Source organism: Chlamydotis macqueenii, chromosome 6 (genome assembly GCF_036417535.1).
Source record: "Chlamydotis macqueenii isolate bChlMac1 chromosome 6, bChlMac1.mat, whole genome shotgun sequence".
NCBI classification, from domain to species: Eukaryota; Metazoa; Chordata; class Aves; order Otidiformes; family Otididae; genus Chlamydotis; species Chlamydotis macqueenii.
The window spans coordinates 36,955,626-36,973,574 of record NC_141561.1 but is presented as its reverse complement, the minus strand read 5'-3'; the positions used below and the strand labels follow the sequence as shown (position 1 = coordinate 36,973,574).

Genomic DNA, 17,949 nt, shown 5'->3' with positions numbered 1-17,949 from the left:
TTTTGTGCGGCTGCCAAACACACACAGGCACTCACTGCACACAGGCAGCGGCGCACCCCGTTCCCACTGCGATGCCGATCCAAATCCTAAACAGGTTTTACGGACGGTACCCGCTGAAAAGGAGGTCTGGAGGGATTTAGCGTTTTCTGCATTACGGATTAGGAGGGTGATTCGCTCTCCCCCTTTATTTTTCTATCTAGTGCTTCTGTTCACATGTCTCACCAGCTCATCTATGTTGTTATTTGAGCCTTGCATTTGCTTATTCAAATCAATGGGAAATAAAATCGGGGAAAACACGGACTGTAGGGACGAGCGGGGACCCTTCAGGACTAACCCAACAGAGGAAAGGGCTCACCATACGGTTCAGCTCGCTAACGAGTTACTGTGAGGGGTCCAGTTTTACTGCCACTCTTCAGCCTTGATCTTGCCTCCTTATTCCAAAGCTTCCTCCAGAACAATGTTAATATGAGTAGGACAAGGGACTTGTGAATTGGGAAGTCACCTGGTGTTTTGGGAGGAGACGCAGTATAATTGGGGAGGGGCAGCAGAAACAGGGTAGAGGAACATGAAGGAACTTTTAATAAAGAGAGTGAGAAAAAGTTGAAAGAGGAACTGGTTTGTTTTCAAGCACTGTAAGTCTGTAATGAAACGGCGCAAGCAGCAAAGGGGCAGACAAGAGAAATGAATGAGCCCAACCACACTCTAAGGGCTGAATAGAAGCTTAAATTTCTCTGCAGTCAGGACACACAAGCCAAGAAGATGCACTTCCCAGCAGCAAGCTGGTGTTTTCTCAGTCCCCAGGACAGCAGAGCCCTTGAGAGGGAAGGATGTCTCCCTACCACAAAGTTTGGGAGAGGTCCAACAAACCCCATTTACCTTTGAGAGGGACAAGTGGCTTGCAGGAAGAAGTAACAAATCTCCCATAGATTTCCAGGGCTTCTCTCCCAAAACTTTGGTGGTAAGAAAGCTGCCAAGCGAATTGATTCCCTTCTGCCTCCCCCTACAACCACGACAAGATGAATTTTCACACATCCACCAAACTTTGCATCAACCAGAAGTTAGGCACTAATTGCTATAAAATGATCTTCGTGCCTTAAAAGCATCTGTCCTGACCTGAGAGCTTCCCCCCACTCTCTGAATCACCTCAGCAGTGAGGAGGACAAGGAAATGGAGGAAGGTAGCCCCAAAGACAGCCTGTATGGGACAAGGACGATGGGGGAGCAGGTACCACAGCGGCAAAAAGGCCTTCAGAAGGAACGGAAAAACCAAGCAAGAGCAGCACTAGCGCAATTCTTAGACCTTTCCTCTGAGAAAGCCTCCTGTGACTCATCGGAAGGGGTGTCGGCTGCTGCCAAAACTCCCACTGCAGCACTCATCCTCTGCGGAAACCAAGGAAACCCTAAATCCTGCCCTCGTCTTCCTCAGCTCCACCATTTAACACTTGGTGCTTGTTCACAGCACTGCTACCGCATCCCTCACTCACTTCTACATCTCCCCTCCACCAACCACTCTTCACGCAAAGCAACCAGGAGCTCTGGGAGGTCCCAGAAACAACACCATGGAGTTGGATTTGTGGAGGGGTAGCAAGAAGTCCTGAAAACTGTCCTGTAATTTCTCTCAGATGTTCCTGACAGATCTCATGTGGTTCACAAGGAACTGATACATATTGCCAGGTTGGCCCCTACATGCTGGAGCCCATGGCTGAATCTTTAACCAGCCATCCAAATCACCTTCACACTGCCCATGCAAGCATTTTCAGGGACCCAATCTGCCAAAACAGCCCATGGCAAATGGTTTCATTGTAAGGTACAGCAAATAACAGACAATCTTAACAATCAACTTTGTTCTGGCTGCCCTGCAATATGTCTTTTCATATTCCTATAAAAGCATTTCTGACAAGACAAAAGGCACAGGAGACAGGGATGAAGGGCCTAATCCAGGTAGATGCGGGAACACAGAGAACACTCAGCCCTGTGTGAGGTTCAACCTCACGTTTTCCTGCCTCAGTGAGGCAAGCAGGATCAGCCACAAAGCAGATGGGTCACATACAATTAATACACCCCACCACAGTGAATCAGGAACACTTGTAAGCAAAAAGAAAGTACAAACACTAGTAAGTTGACAAGTCAAGGTCCTGGAAATGTTTAAATTATGAACTCGTGCTATGTAACATGCAGAGGAACAGAGACATTTGCAGTCTCACTGAAGAAGGTGGTCAGGCAGTGACTGGATTCTGGTCTAAACTCTAAAAGATCTTGTATATTCAGGTGGGTTTTTCTCCTTAATTTTGACACTCATTCAAAACAGGGCGCACAGTTTCACTACTAGACTGTAGGAGAGCTTAGAAAATCCAGCTGTATACTGGGTCCCTCTGTGCAAGGTGCTGGGCGAAACAAGAAAGAGCTTCTATTACAACAGATTACCTGGAAGAGCCAAAGCACAAAAGAGGAAAAGAGGGTGGTGGTAGCATTCTCCTCATTTTCAAGATAACGAAAAAAAAAAAAATGCAGGGGGGGTTTGGGCTCGCTCAAGGTCACACACAACCTCTGTCACCAAGCCAAACTGAAAGACCCTCCCAGAAGCCCAGCCTGAGATCTTTCCACTCAAATTGCTGCCAAAATCTTGCAACTAGCCTTTAACAAAGGACTCGGGGGTTGGTTCCTTCTTTTTTAGTAAAGACTGGGCGAACATTTTATGCAATGCCTAAAATAGCATCCAGTATCATCAGTGATGTAGATTAAGAGGAATAAGTGTACTGAACAGAAACTGCACCACTCTGGTAAAAATAGCCCTGGAACACGGAATTTTCTTTTTATTCGCTATTGTCTTAGCACTTACAACAGCGCTAGGGATGGCTGCCTGCTGGAGAGGCTGAGAGGAAACGGATGCTTCACCAGACTGTAAATATTGCCTGTTCTCCTGCAGTAGTAATAAACATCAGGCTATCCTATGTTACCAGCCATTTGAGGGACAACCTTGCTTTTCTTTTTTTCCCTTCTTGAGGGGTGAAAAACAGAACAGAAGGGCATTAATTAATTCTGGAAAAACACATGCAGTATAGCACACTAGCTCTTTCTCTAGGGCTACACGGTGAGGAAGACTGAGGCTGGAGTCATCATCTGTATCTCTATGGTTACCAATAACGAAGAGGATGAAGAGTAGGGAGGAGTCAGGAATAGCTGCAGGCTGAGTTAGCAGCTCCTGTGGGTAACAAAGTGCAAATGATTTCAAGGCAGCTTAGAAAGCTTCAGGATCAGAAGGGCCCTGGTTGTGTTTTTAGTCTCCCCCCCACCCAAGAACCAGTGTGCAAGAGCCGATCTACCCACCTCGTGCAGCCAGCCCCTGCAGCTCCTTTTCAATCGCACTGTTTCCTTTACACCAGCAGTACCCCAGCTTTGTATCCACAGCAGATTGCAACATCTTTACGGGACTTACCTGTCCTTCCTCCCAGGCTACCAATAAAACAGGTCTGTACTGGTGACATTGCCCTTCCCCAGCATCCACGCCAAGGCATCCCTTCACACAGAATAGCACGGCCAGCTCTCCTGCACCCATTAACCCACCAGCTGACACAACAGGGGCTTCTGTGCGGCATGGTTATATAAACGAGCCTTCAAAACCCAGGCAAACTATCTCCTCTCTTTCTCCTATCTCAGTTTATTTGTTTTAAGCCTGTCAGACAGATATTTTCAGGCATGATCTCTCTTTTGTGAATCCAAGTCAACTCTCCTCATCTAAATAATAGATAAGAGAAATACCTAGAAAGGGATCTCCTATTTCCATTTCACTCTCCACCAGCATGCCACTGAAATCAAGCTGGAAGATGTAGGATATTCAAATCCTCCCAGGCCTGCTCTTCAGATCAACTAATTCTGCACAGACCCCTTTGAAGCTTCTAGATGAATGTATTCTTGGGTTTTCTTAGGAAATGTTTGGTTTCCAGCTTAGAGACAAGCAAGATCAAAAGAATAAGAAAGCAAAATTCATGAAAGGTGTCTGTTAGCCCCCAAGCCTTCTATGTATATATGGTACAGTTACTAGCAACAGCTGCGACGCAAGCTTTTGTACAATAACACCATAACAAACCATCACACCACCACAGCCTGCAAGTGCCTTGTCACCAATGCACCAGGCCCAGTGATTTTCCCACTGCCCCTGGAAGACAATTTCAATTTTCAGTTGGTTCCTTGAGCCCGCAATATCAGAAATAATTGATAGTACCAACACAGAAGCCAATGCCATTTGACAGTGCCATGACTCTCCAGAAAACCAGATCGCTGAACTCCACACATCTATGAGCACAATGTCTTTCAGAGGCTGGGAGACAGACCCAAGCAGTCAACGCTCATTATGAGGAGGCTCCAAGGTTACACAAGCTAACACAAAGCTCCCGTCTGACAGTCCCGAGCCACTGGAGTGTCTACAATAGATTCATTACTGTTATAAACACACAGGTGAAAGAGGTGGGTTTGTTCTTCTTTTCCATTTTCATTTTGTCTGTAATTCCACTCCCTGCAGGGAGCTAAACTGCTTAGTTTTGCGTTACCACATTAAGTAGTAGCTGTTGTGTTATCATCGCAACAAGCTAGAGTCATAACAGAAGGCAAGTTTGCAGGGAATAGTTTTGCTCTTACCAGAGCAAGTGCTAGTGCACACACCAGTCAAAACACAAATAATAATTAATCCTCTGGTCTACCTAAAGACACTATTTTTCCTACAAATCCTCCCTCATAGGCCAATAAGAGATGGAGGCAACTCCTGTGGCCACCAAAAGCACCAAGCCCTGTGAGGGACTCGGGATTCACAACCACCCCTAAGATAAATGGGAGGATGAAGTTTTGTCAGTCACTCAGAAACTGAGTTCTTTGTGAATGAAAATTAGGAGTTAAGCATGTGAGAAAAAGGACTAACATAGTTAAAAACAATGCTTGCAATGTTGCCTTGACTGCTACAAGGTACCCAGTCCCATTTTGTAATTCCAGTTCTCAAAATCCTCCGTGCCACTACCTGTCTCTTTGCTCCAAAGCCTCCTCTCAGCTCTCTTCCAAATGCTGCTTCATTCTCACTCCTTCGGTTCCATTTGTTTCCCACTTCTCTCCTTTCGCTTCCCTCACTTCCCTCTCCTCACGCATGCTTCCTTTACCTCCTCCTTTCTGATACCCCCCCCCAACAACCCTTGCATCCCCTCAAGACGTGAAGGACACAGAAAAGTCAAAAGCCTGAATAGCATGTGCTGCACGACATCTGTTGAGCGCTGCGTTAGTTATTCTGCTTGCCTATGTTAGTCCTTCCTCTACAGCTCCATCATGTCTTTAGGGGTAGTTCTGCCTTCACTCTCTGCTTCCACAAAGAGAATAAATTCCTGCTTCAGAGAGATGCTTAAACCAGGCTCCTAAAGCTGTAGGATCCAAACCCACCAATTAACACTGAAAACCACGGTCAGCTTTCCCATTACACCTCTGCCTAGACTGAGAGACACTTCTGAGAGCATGCAACGGTTGGTACCACCCAGCCCAATCCCAGCCTTAATCTCAACTTAGCCACAGGCGCTCTGGTAGCCTTCGTCCCAGTGGGCGTCCACGTGAAAGTCTGTCATACCATGTGCATCTTCAAGACACACAGAGTTTTTCCATCCTGTCACATGGCTTATGACTAAGAAAATACTGCAGATACTACTACTACTCATCGTTTCTCTCTCCTGGCCTAACAGTGGGGTGATGAATCAAGACAAAAACTTGCTTACAGTAAAGTATCACAGCTAGTGTGACAGAACTTATTAAACTGTGAGTTTGTACTTCACTTAACCATGTAACCTAATGTTTTTCAATTAACTGTCATGTCATAGCTCATAACAGAAGCTTTAGTTACTATTCTGTATTAAATTTATAAATAAATATTTTAATATCATAGAACCACAGAATCGTAGAATGGTTTAGGTTGGAAGGGACCTTCAAAGGCCATCCAGTCCAACCCCCCTGCAATGAGCAGGGACATTTCAAATTCATGCATCATTTGTTGAATCAGATTTTGCATTACATGCAATTAAACTCTGAGCTGGCATAGCCTTAAAAATATTTAAAGCAATAACTGCAATGTAAAAAACACAAATTTATCTGGTTTATCTAAGCATAGGTTTTGGGCAGTATTTCAATTTAATTCCTGTTTATATTTAGAAAAACATGTAAGCAAATATTTAAGTTCTGTTTCAGTCAGTGGGATGTCGGCATAGTGAAATGCAGCATTGAGAATAGAAGTTTCCCTGAAATGGGTCTGTACCTGTGGTCCCTGTCAGAGAAATGGTATTTGCTCCTTCATTTTCATAAGTCAATTTAAAGTTCAACCTGTTTTCAGGGGTATCTTCCCTAGCAGCTAAGAACTGCCTTCCTAAAAGCTGCCAGCTAGTTACTTTCTTCCATGTCCACACCTTCCTTCAAGAAATTTTAAAAAAAAAAAAAAAAAAAAAAAGGTTAGCTGTAGTAACTCACAGCTTTTCCTCGACAGCAAAACCAACCAGACAGGCGATAGAAATTGCAGTAACATGTAGTAACATGTAGCAGAATTGGTTTGAACAGCTTCTCACTTAGCCACGCTTTATGTAAGGAAGGCAGTCAGGCAGAAACCCATGGAAGAGCTACCAGCAGCTGAGCCGCGCAGAGGGGCAGCAGCTCTGTCCTCACTACAAAGGAGAGATGACAAAAGCTGCCTTATGAGAACCCTGCTGACCAGTCAGCCTGACCCACATGGGTGCAGATGTGACACCGTGCCAGCGTGATGTAACAGCTTATTCCCTCTTTGCATGGGCATCCAGGACCTTGGCACAGAGATGGGCCTATCCAGTAGCTTCAGACTGCAGATTTCCAGCAAAACGAACCGTAATTAACAGCCACTTTGACCTCTAAGACAGAGCCCAGTTAAAACCACCAGAAGCCCTTCCTTGACTTCAGATCGTGTATTTCATGCACACTCTTGAAGCGCTTCAGATAAAGGCAAGGAGGGCTGGCACTGCACGTTACAGACATCCTCTTCGCAGAGCACTCTGTTGCAAAGGGCTTCTTAATGGATTTTGACTGTTGCCTTTACTGTGAAATGAACATAGCAGATACTGCAGGCTCATTCATTAGCTACTTGTGATTGATTCTTGTTTTCATCACCATAAAAGCAGATTTCCTGTGGTTAACATAATGATCTCGATTCCCTCTTTGCTTACACACATTTAAGTCAGTCACAGCTCCACTGAGTCCACAGCAGTTGCTACATCAAGACTAAAATGGGTTTAATGACTGGAGACTTGGACTGGGTAACTTAAACATAGGTTTCATTCACTCTGGTCTTACAGTGCTGTCCAAAACGATTTTTAAACTCTTTGTACACGAGAATTACTTCCCTCTTCTCTACCAGGTAGTTGCCTCAAGGGTGAAAAGTAGCAGCTGTTTAACAGCGCTCAGTTACACTGCCCACGAGCTCAGGGTATGAAGCGAAGAGTGCCACATCCAATCGCCATTACCAGGAAGACTTTTGGGAGGTGTAACGTGATTACAGGCAAATCTGGTTTATCAGAATGGGATAGAAAACAAGAAAGTCATTATGAAAAGTGGAATTTTGGATAAACCCTGGGACTTATCTGATACACCTCAAGGGACGTGACCTTCTTTTACATAAGTAGTACTTTGATCAGGGGCATTTCAGATGACAGGCCCAAACAGTAGCACTGGCAGTAAGTCAGGGAACAACTTCTGCTGTTTCAACAACTGCCACAGGAATTCTTGCTACCGTAAGCCACCTAGACACTGGTTTACACTGTACTCAAAGGATGGTACTGCTTAGCAGAGGAGTGATCCCACAGCAACACTAGGGCAATGATGAAAAGATGATCTGGAATTGAAAGGGAAGAAAGGCAGAGGTGAGGTCAGAGAGAGAAATTGCCAGTCTCAGCTTCTCCACCATCCTACCTGGGTTCATTTGGAAGGTTTCCATTCAGATTGGCAGGCAATGGAAGAAGGCACAGACAGCTCAAAAAATAAGGGTTTATGCTCTATGCAAGGCTCCTGAGATACACAGAACCAGAAAGGAAAGACAGAAATAAGAGAGTTTAGCAGCTTTAACAACAAACTCAACCAGTACAGAGGAAGAATACACTAAGCTTTTTAAGAGGTTGAATACCCAAACAAAAATCAGACAAAAAAAACCAGAAACAAACATCACATAACTAAGGGACAGCAAAAGCACAGGAATATAATCAGAAAACCTAAGGTACAAAATGAATTACAATTAGCAAAGAACATAAAAGGCAAGCAAAAAAGATTCAATACGATCTGAAAAGCAGACAGTGCAAGTCACAGTTCAGCAGAGAGGCACAGCAAAGATGAAACACAGAAGGGTACGATTCAACATACTCAACATTTGCCTCAATTTTCACAAGTAACAGTGAGCAAATACTGCATGCAATTAATTTGTAAAGTAAGCAGAACCTTGGGTCAGAATAGGAAAGAGCAGCTTAAGAAACACTTAAAACAAGACAGATGCAGCTCAGAAAATTTTGCGAATCCTCCCTGATTCAAGAAGTGTATTTAAGGTTTCAGAATAGATCTGAGAGAAGATCAAACGTTGCACTCGCTCTTGAAAGGAAGCAGTGGGAAATCACAAATTAGTCAGTTAAATCTCATCCTTGCAAAGATTTTGGATTGTAAAACTACTTAGTAGTAGTTTACAAGCACCTACAGGACAAGAGTACAACAGAAAAAATACTGCTGGTACTATGAGTTTGCCGCTAACAAAATAATCTCATTCCCTCCTGATTTTACATTTATAAAATCTGAGTTTGACCCCAAGGTGGGATGATCTTGTTACACTTAGAAATGCATCTTGAAAAACTAAGATAATTGTAGCATACTGCAGAGCATCTCCCAAATCTAAAAGCAGGAAATCAAGAAAGAAAAGGACTGAACAGCATATTGAGAGATGAGGCTTCAAACACATAACTAGACACATCAGTAGTAAGTAGCTTGACAGAAAAAGCCTTACTGTGGGAAAAAAAAAGAAACACAACCAAATCAGTTTTATTTACCCTAACGGGGATGCTGTCCCTGAAAGACTGGGATAATTATTCCATTTTCTTTGCTGGTGGTGATGTCTCAGCTGGAGAAGTGCCAAAGTCTGGGGTTTGCACAGTAAGAAAGATACTGGCAAACTAGGGACAGTTCAGATACAAGCAAAAGGGAGAGTTTGGGCAAACATTCTTCTAATTTTTCCTTGTAAAGCACATGTTTTCAGATCGGTTTCTCTAAAGTACAGAAAACTAAACAGTAATAAAAATCTTCCAGAGTATATAATTTGTGAAGATAAAGCAAGCAATTATATTCTAAATCAATGTGGGGAGGGGGCAGAGATAAAAGTGGAATTCACTCGGCTAATTAAAAACAAAGGTGATTTTTTGGTGAAGTATTTAAAAAAAAAACCCCTGCCACTGAGGAAGGTCAAACAATTGATTTATATATTTATTTTTATAAAAAGAGCACCAAGGACAGTCCCTAGACATGCTGGCACCCTCCCTGGAGTGCATGAGGATCCTGTTATCCCATCCTACAGGCACCTGGTTTCTATAACCATGCAATCACGTATAGACTGGGCAACCGCTACAGCCCCCAGCAAAATTCACCCGGGCCACAGGACTGACTTATACTGCCTTCTCCATCCTTCAGCTGGCTTCCCAAGAAGTCAAATCATGATTGCCAATGCAGAGTATGGCACTGCACCAACACTGCTCCCTCTATGCCTTTCTAATCTGGGCCAGGCATGGTGCTGGGGACCTTAGCCTCAGCCCCAGTCTGCCGTCAGGGTTTAGAGAGCCACTAAGCCTACAGCTCCAGGGACACTGGGGCTGGAAAAGGCACGCCAAGAGGAGCACAACACAGCAACGACATCGCTCCCACTACAGTAACATGGCTTCTCAGAGAACAAGGCAGGTGTGACAAGCCCTGAAGCTCTTCCATGTGAATCCCACATACCGCTCCCCTCTTTGTTGCTGGAGCACTTTGGTGGGGTGGCGAAGTCACCAAGGCCAGCCCTTGCCTCTCCACAGCGCCACTGAGATTGTAAGTTAGGGTCTGAAAGCAAACAGTTTTACTGGGTCTGTGACCTGCCATCCTCTAGACTTCAAGCTGGTCCACAGAGTGGGACTGATTCGGATGAAGGTGTCTGTCCATTTGTTAACACCAAAGTTAACACAGTTAACACGGAAGAACACAGATGCTCCTAGAATTTGCAGGAAGGCTCCCTACCTCTTTTTAAAAGGTTTCAGAATCAAAGTCCGTCTTTGGGGTACGACAGCTCTTGTATTTGAGCAAAAACCCCAAGCAACGATGCAGAACCTGCGAGTGAAAAACCAGGAGAGCAACACTATTAAAAAGACTGAAGAAGGAACGAAGAGGAGAAAACAAACGGAATAACTACTACATATTTGCTCCAAGGTTCTCTCTGCACCAATTGGCAAAAAGAATACAACTGAGTCATTAATAATTGAAGGAACTTGAAGACAAAAGCATTTTCCAGTCAACATTAGATAAAGGGATGAAAAAAGGCTGTAATGAGAATTCTGACAATGGTATCATTTGGGGGGGGGTGGGCTGAGAAGGAGGGGTTATATTTAAAAGAAATGGTTCCTTTGTAAAATGAGAGCAAGCATTCTCATTACTAATGCAGACAGATGCATCTGAAAGACCTTATTCAGCTGATGGTGTCACCAAACACCCCTTTGGACACAAGCTCTCCACTAATAACATTAAACAAGGATAGGAGACTGCTGTAGCAAAACATAAAGTGTCACTTGTTTATACTCTTTAGCCTCAAAAGGATGAATATTAACAAGCATCCAGCTTTCTGAGCTTTTCTTAACTCTGATGATTCTCTGCACGTAGTTGATGGGGGCTTGGGCTTTCACTGCTTTTGGAAGTTGGCCCTGCAGATGAAGTCAGGTCCAACATTACGAGCGAAACATACTGGGTATCCCTTCTTAGGAGCTGAATCTTGGGCAGAGGAATTTCCACTGTTACCTTTAAAAGCCATCAGTAGTGAAGTCAGGCACACTCACATCTGCCTCTGGTTCAAAGCCTTGAGTTTTGCAGAAGACAGTTTCCGAGTAAAGAGACAAACAAAGAGAATATTAATTTTACTGGCTTGCTGCTGTATTTTGGGGGTAGGGTGTTCATGAAAACTCAGTAAGACTAAAATGCAAGGTTTTCATCATAAAGAGTAAAAAGCTACAACTTTAAAACAAAACAAAAAAAAGAACAGATCAGAGAAATTTCCTAAAAGAAGGAAAAAAACACCCCACAATTCTGCATCATCTGCAGAAAGGACTAGTAGCAGTCTGTCATGAACCAAAAGCTCACACTGTCAGGGTAACGAACTCCAAACTAACTATCGATATATTCCCCCAAAAGCTATTCTTGCAAAACTTTCCAAGCCACAGCAATATGATAGTGCAAACCACAAAGGCATTTTCAGAATTACGCTATCATATCAGCACTCACCACAGTTAAAGTTGATGGGAAACAACCAATCTACTACTCTGGAAGAAGCGAAGACAGAAAATGCAACAGCACCACAACAGAGCAGAACCTGTTTGCAGCCCCACCTGAACAAAAGCCATAGAGAGGAGGAGGGTGGCCCTCCTGCAACTGTTCACACTCAGAGAACTTTTTCCCAGCTGCATACAAACAGTGCACCTTTTTGGTACACTAGCTTTGCTCAAGTCACCTTCTGCTGTCCTCTGAATACCCCCATGTGTTGGTTTTATTTAGTGAGGGGGGGCTACGGTGGCAGCTTCTGTAAGAAGCTGCTGGAAGTAGTTTCCCCTGTGTTCAGTGGACTCGGCCGGGCCTAGGGCGGACCTGCTGCTGGCCAAGGCCAAGCCAATTGGTAGCAGAATGTTCCGTGATAATGCCTCTGCGATAACCTATTTAAGAAGGGGAAAACAGGAAAAAAAAAAAAAAAAAAAAAAAAGTGAAGCAGTAGAAGCAGGGGCAGAGAGAGGGAGGCGCGAGCCCTGTGGGCCTTGCAGGCCTCACCCTCTGGCCTCCCGCCGGGCAGCCGACTGGGCCCAACTCGGCCCGGCCCGGCTGCAAGAAGTGGAGAGGAGATGAGATGTGAAGAGAACCTGAGAGGCGTCTGCCAGCCTGTTGTGAAGAATTTTTGTGAGAGGATGCAGATGTCAACGTGAAGGAAGAGGAAAAGTAATGCAGCTCCTGACGAGATTCCCCCGCAGCCCGTGGTGCAGCCCATGGTGAGGCCGGCTGTGCCCCTGCAGCCTGGGGAGCCCACGGAGGAGCAGAGATCCCCCTGCAGCCCTGTTCTTGGCTGTACTCCGCAGGTACAAGCATGGAGCCACAAAAGCAGATGGACAGAATTCAGTTTAGGAAGACAGAGGGTTGTTTTGGTTTTTGTTTGGTATTTTTTTTGCATTATCTTCTTTTAGCTGCTGGGGATCTGTAACATGCAGACTCACCTCCGTACCTCCTGGCTTTTGGGCACTATGTTATTTTCTTGAGTCTTCCTGGGATCACCTCTTTGCAGATCTTGCTGCAAGCTTAGAAACATGTAGCCTGCTGAGCCACACCTCAGCAGTGCTTCAGTGAGCAGAGAGGGATCTCCAAGGGGCCATTCACCCCAGCCACCTCAGTAAAACAAGTCTCCCCCAAAGACATACACTTACCTCCCAAAACAGAGCCTTGACTTCAGCTCAGACTAGAAACCGAACCCTAAGACAATTCAAGTACATTAAACTTGGGATTAACTTCACTTAATAGCAGCTTTTATCCACAGGACTTGCAAATTGCCTAGTATTTTTTACTGCCTTCATTAATTATATTTGCTTCTCAGACAATGCAAACCAAAAACCTCAGAACTTGGACAACTGGCAACACCAACCTTCAACATTTCATTGCTTACACTCAAATACTTCTGCCTGACAGAGCTTTCACAGGACAAAAGAGTAGTGAAAAAGAAATGAGTTTTCATTATAGGATTTATCCTCTATTCATTGCATATGTGAGATTTTTAAGGGACAAAATCAGTCTGTGTGTTCATTTGGAAACTACAAATTCTCTCCAACTTAATTTCTTGTTCTTTCCTATTCAGAGACTAAATTTTGAAGAACAAAGAAAGAAATATTCATTGCACTTCTTAATAAAGAGAAACCATGAAAAGTCATTAATAAATCATGAACAGTTTTACTAATAAAAAATATAGAGTCATGCCAAAATAACATTAAAAAAACCTGCATGCAAACAAAACACAAGAAAAGTACACCTGCTGCAGAGCTGCAGGTTAAGAGTCAGAAAAGTCACATCTGGTAAGGCTGTCTGAGCCTTTGTTAACTTGTGATATTTCTCTAGGATATTCTGATTCTTTGCTACAAGACTTCATCTGTTAAGGACATCAAAGGACCAGGAGCTCTAAAAAAAGTCATGCTAAAAGTTTCTCAAACAGCATCCAGTGGTTACACCTGGGTGCTGGAAATCATCTGAGCTTTAACCACTGCAATGCCAGGAAACATACTTTCTTCCAGCCCTTTTTGTTCCCCCAGCAGATTGTATTTGCTGATCCTTCTTGCTGGATTTAGGACATTTTCCAGTTGCTGACCCCCGTTAGCCCATCAGGAGGGGGCCCTAATGAAAGCAGCTTTCTCAAAACAGATTTTCTTCCTGCTGCTGTTCCCTACTCTAAAATTCACAAATCTATTCTCTGTTCTCCTCTTCAGCTGCTCTTGTGGGCCGGGTTCAAACATTGTAGAGGCAAGTCACATAAAGAGCATATGCCAAGATTCAGTGAAAGACACCAGCAGGATGAAAGGGCTTTCTTTTCCTTACACCTTTTGGAAATACTTCGCCTATGTTCTCAGTAAAAAGACATCTCTACATATCCCCCATCTACTGACTGTCAAATACACCATCTGATTCCCATCTCCCACCTTTCCCAGCTTCCAAAATACTCTGTTACTCTAGAGTTTAGCAGGACCCATCAAGTTAAAAGCTGTGAATACTTAGAAGTATTCAAACCTTTTTAAAAAAAAAAAAAAAATGCATGAGCCTATCTTATCCTCTGATTTCTCCTTCCTGAGTCTCTACCTAGGGGTCATACCTGATGGTGGGGAAGTTAAAAAAAAAAAATTAAAAAATAAAAAAGGAGCAGCTCTCCCTCCCTGAACCTCACAAAGCTTTTAGGCTAAGAAAACATTGTCTTCTCCCGATAGATTTAGGACAATTCTGACATGTTTCTGTGTTATATATATAGGAACAAATGTAAATAAATCTAAAATTAGATGTGGAATACATACTTAGATTACTAGCACTCCATTTCTTCCATGTTTTTTCCCTTGTTCTTCGACTTATTTTCTTAATAATAATTTTTGCTTATTCTATAATTTGTTTATTTAATAATGTTTAACAATTCTCTTTGATTTTTGGCTTCTGTCCATCTCTTTCCCCTTCCTGCTCCTTCTCTGCATCTCTATGTTCTCTTCCACTCAATTTCCCATCCTTCTCCATCACCCATGTCCTCAAGGCCTGCATCAACTCTGCCACAGCACCTTGCTCACTTTTGCTGCTGTGGGCTCTGCCTGCCCTCCACTGAGGCCAGCATCGAAGGCCTGCAGTCTACCAGCCCTCCCAAGAACAAGGCTTCCACAGCCACATTACATTCCCTCCACACACAGCAGATCCTTGGGGATCCAGGTTATCCTGCACATGGGATAAATTCTCACTCCTTTCCACGCCCACACAGTGTACCTGATGCGTCCTTCACTGTGCTCCTCCACCCTCTGGCTCTCATTGCTCCTCATCACCTGCCCCTTTTCATCCCAAGCAGAGCAAGTGCTACTTAATCATCTCACCACGGTGTCAGGAGGCCCAAATAATTATTGTTCTGCAATGCGTGCCTCAATCCTCAAGCAAAAGCTGTTTAGTACATGCGCTGGACCCCATTGTCAAACTTCTTTCCAAAATTAAATGAGTATGCCATTGGGGAAAGCAAAACGGAGCAGTGTTTTCTCTCCACTTTCCCCACCTAACGTTAAAGCCTTTGTCCTTGTCTCTTTCCATGCCCTGGAACAAGGGAGAAGCCAAGTGTAGGAGCCATCTCTATATAAAGCTCTATTTTATTAATAAGTCTACACACACATTGGGGCAGATTGACTCCAACATACAGCCAAGGTAGAAATAACTGAACACTATTTTATTTTGATATGCCTTGGTAGAAACGATTTTACACTTCAGTAACTTGAAAAACAAGTCACTGTGACCAGCAAATGCCTTCTACCCTGCAACATACAGTCTGACGAGCAGAAGGCAGAGTGCAAAAGGCAGGTATCACTTCAAGGTAGAAGTCTCCTCACAGTATGCCCCTAATACCCTGCACTGAGCAGGTGCTCGCCATCTGATAGAGATCTCAGAGAACAAGATAAACTAAAAAGCTTAAGGCTTTGCTTGCTATCTCATTTTATTTGTATTCAACTACTGCTCCACATTTTGCTATTTACTTTCTGTGGGTCAAGGTTTTGCCCCTTTAAAAGACCAAAAGACTCTCTCCTCCTGAATTAATCTTTCATTCCTGAAAATCACTGGACTGAATCTCCTTATGTCCCCCTGGGTACACCAAGAGGTGCAACAGCTGGTCCCTGCCTGCGCTGCCCAGTCAGTTATTATTATTTTCCTTCTGTAGCCCACAAAGGCTCTTCAGGAGTGAAAGCTCTCTCAGCGCAAGGGCAATGAGCAACCACCTGCTAAGAAATGAATGCGTAAGATGAGGTAACGGGTGGGAGGAAGAGAGAGGCTGTAAGGGGCTGAGTAGCTCACTGGAACCAGAGGCAAGATCCCAGTCCAGCTCCTGCATCTCTGTCCTGAATTCCAGACACTGAGTGAGAAAAGATTTCCTGCAACCAGCTTTTTCCCCATGTTTGACCTTCCTTACCCACCAGCAGGGCAAAAGATTATCGTATTGTTTACTATTAAATACACTGCAGTAGCCTGGGGCCTCAGTCCCAAACGAGTCCCAGAGCACTAAGTGCTGCATCCGCTTGCACCAAGCTTATCAGCCGCACAGCAAACAAACGGCAGTGCAGATACAGATGGGCAACGCCTGCCAGCTGCAGGGTGAAGTCCAGTTGGGACCTGCTGATGCCCTTTCAGCTGGCACTGAATGATGTGGGAATCCTCTGAGGATGGCACAATGGTTTGGCTGCCACAAGGAGCTTCCTCGCTCCTCCCAATCCACATGGAGGGGATCTTTTCTCACTCTGTTTCTGGAATTCAGGATAGGAAGCAAAGAGGATGCAGCTTGAAATTTGGTAGCAAGTGCTGTATGGACTGGGAGTAGGACGAACACATACACAAAAAACAAAACAAAACAAAAAACAAAAACAAAAAAGCACCAAACAAAATCCTTGTAAGCAAAGAGCACTCTGGTCCAAACCACTTACAGTGCAAGCTGACGTTGGCCAAACAAATCTGATGTCTCTACCAGTCTAAGCAAAAGACAGCCAAACCCCTGAGGTAGTCAGATCTCTTCAAGGTCTTCAAAACTGAAGATTAGCCCATAGAATTCTTTTAGATAAGAAAAATAGAAAAGAAAAATGGATTTAAAAAAAAAAAAATTCCGTCTCACCTGACGATTCAGAGAAATGATGTGGCAGTAAGCGAAGCCCAACTCTACATCAATGCCCTTCTGAAAGTCTGGCTGCTCTCAGGGAAGCGACAATCAGAGCAAAGCCTGACCTTAGGCATCAGAGTTTGGGAAGAGAGGGGAGGGGCCTCTCCAGGCAAACCTCTCCCCCGTGAGGTCTCAGTAGGAGTAGAGACTCCAACAGAAAGGCAAGGCCCAGCGTTTGCCAGCAAGGGAGGAGAGATGGTGCAGAGCAAAGCCCAAGCTGACAAACAAGCTTATTCATTTGCTCGCTGTTTATTATGTACAAGCACGGCGTCATCTGCTTTACTATATCTTTCAAAAGGCTGTGGCAGCGAGGAGGAAGGCAGCCCATTTGCCATCCTCCGGCAAGGTGGGTGGGCTGCTCTGTGCGGAGGGGAGGCTGCCCCTTCCCACACCGAAGGAGCCAGGGTGCAGGGCAGGGAGGGACAGAGCTGAGGGAACAAGACCAGAAAACGTCTGAGAAGAGCAGAGAGCTCTCATCTCACGTGGCAGGTGACTTGGGGTCTCATCACAGGCAGAGTGCTGTGGAGTGGGCATACTGCAGAGCCAGGAGGAAAGAGGGGATTTCACCCACGCTGAGAACACCCGATATCCTGGTTGTAACCTGAGCGTTGCCCAAGCTGGACGGTGCTTACTGGCATGCAGCCCTCGCCTTAGTGAGAGGAGGGAGCCCACAGTCCCGCAACTTTGCAGGACACAAACTCACTGCTTCCAGGACCAGTTCTCCTTCTTCTAAAAGGGCCATTCCCTGAACAGAGGGAAACTACCCTGGTGTCAAAGCACCGAGTAAGACTGAGGCCTGAGGAAGGTCCCTGAGAAAGTCTGTTTACTGATATCAGAGCTAGGTGGCTTCAAACAACCTTAGAAAGGGGACCTTGAGGTTGCCACCAAATGCAACAAAGCTGCAAGGTACGGGACTGTTCGCAAACACGTGCATGTCTTGCGTGGTTTTGGGGACCCCAATATTAGACCATTCACTCATCCCATCTCACAAACTGATTACTGTCATTCTCTCCCTCGCACACAGCCAGCCTGAGTGGCTGGTAAAGCCTCAGTGCAGCACTCGGGAATCAAGTGCTAGAGAACTTCATATATATATATATGCACATATATATATATATATATATACACACCCCCCACATAACTGCAAAACACCCCATCTGCTCACGTTACAACACTTCAAACGCAGGCAATTAACTGAACTGAAATGGCATAAGGATCTGGATCAGTCAGTGTCTTTTTCCCCGACTC

The 17,949-nt window shown here is 44.6% G+C and overlaps 1 protein-coding gene across 16 annotated transcripts in view; it reads right to left on the bottom strand.

Moving 5' to 3' along the window:
• Window positions 1-17,949, bottom strand: part of MAP2 (microtubule associated protein 2) — a 220,173-nt gene that overhangs the window by 126,257 nt on the left and 75,967 nt on the right. The gene's annotated exons all lie outside the window — the stretch shown is intronic.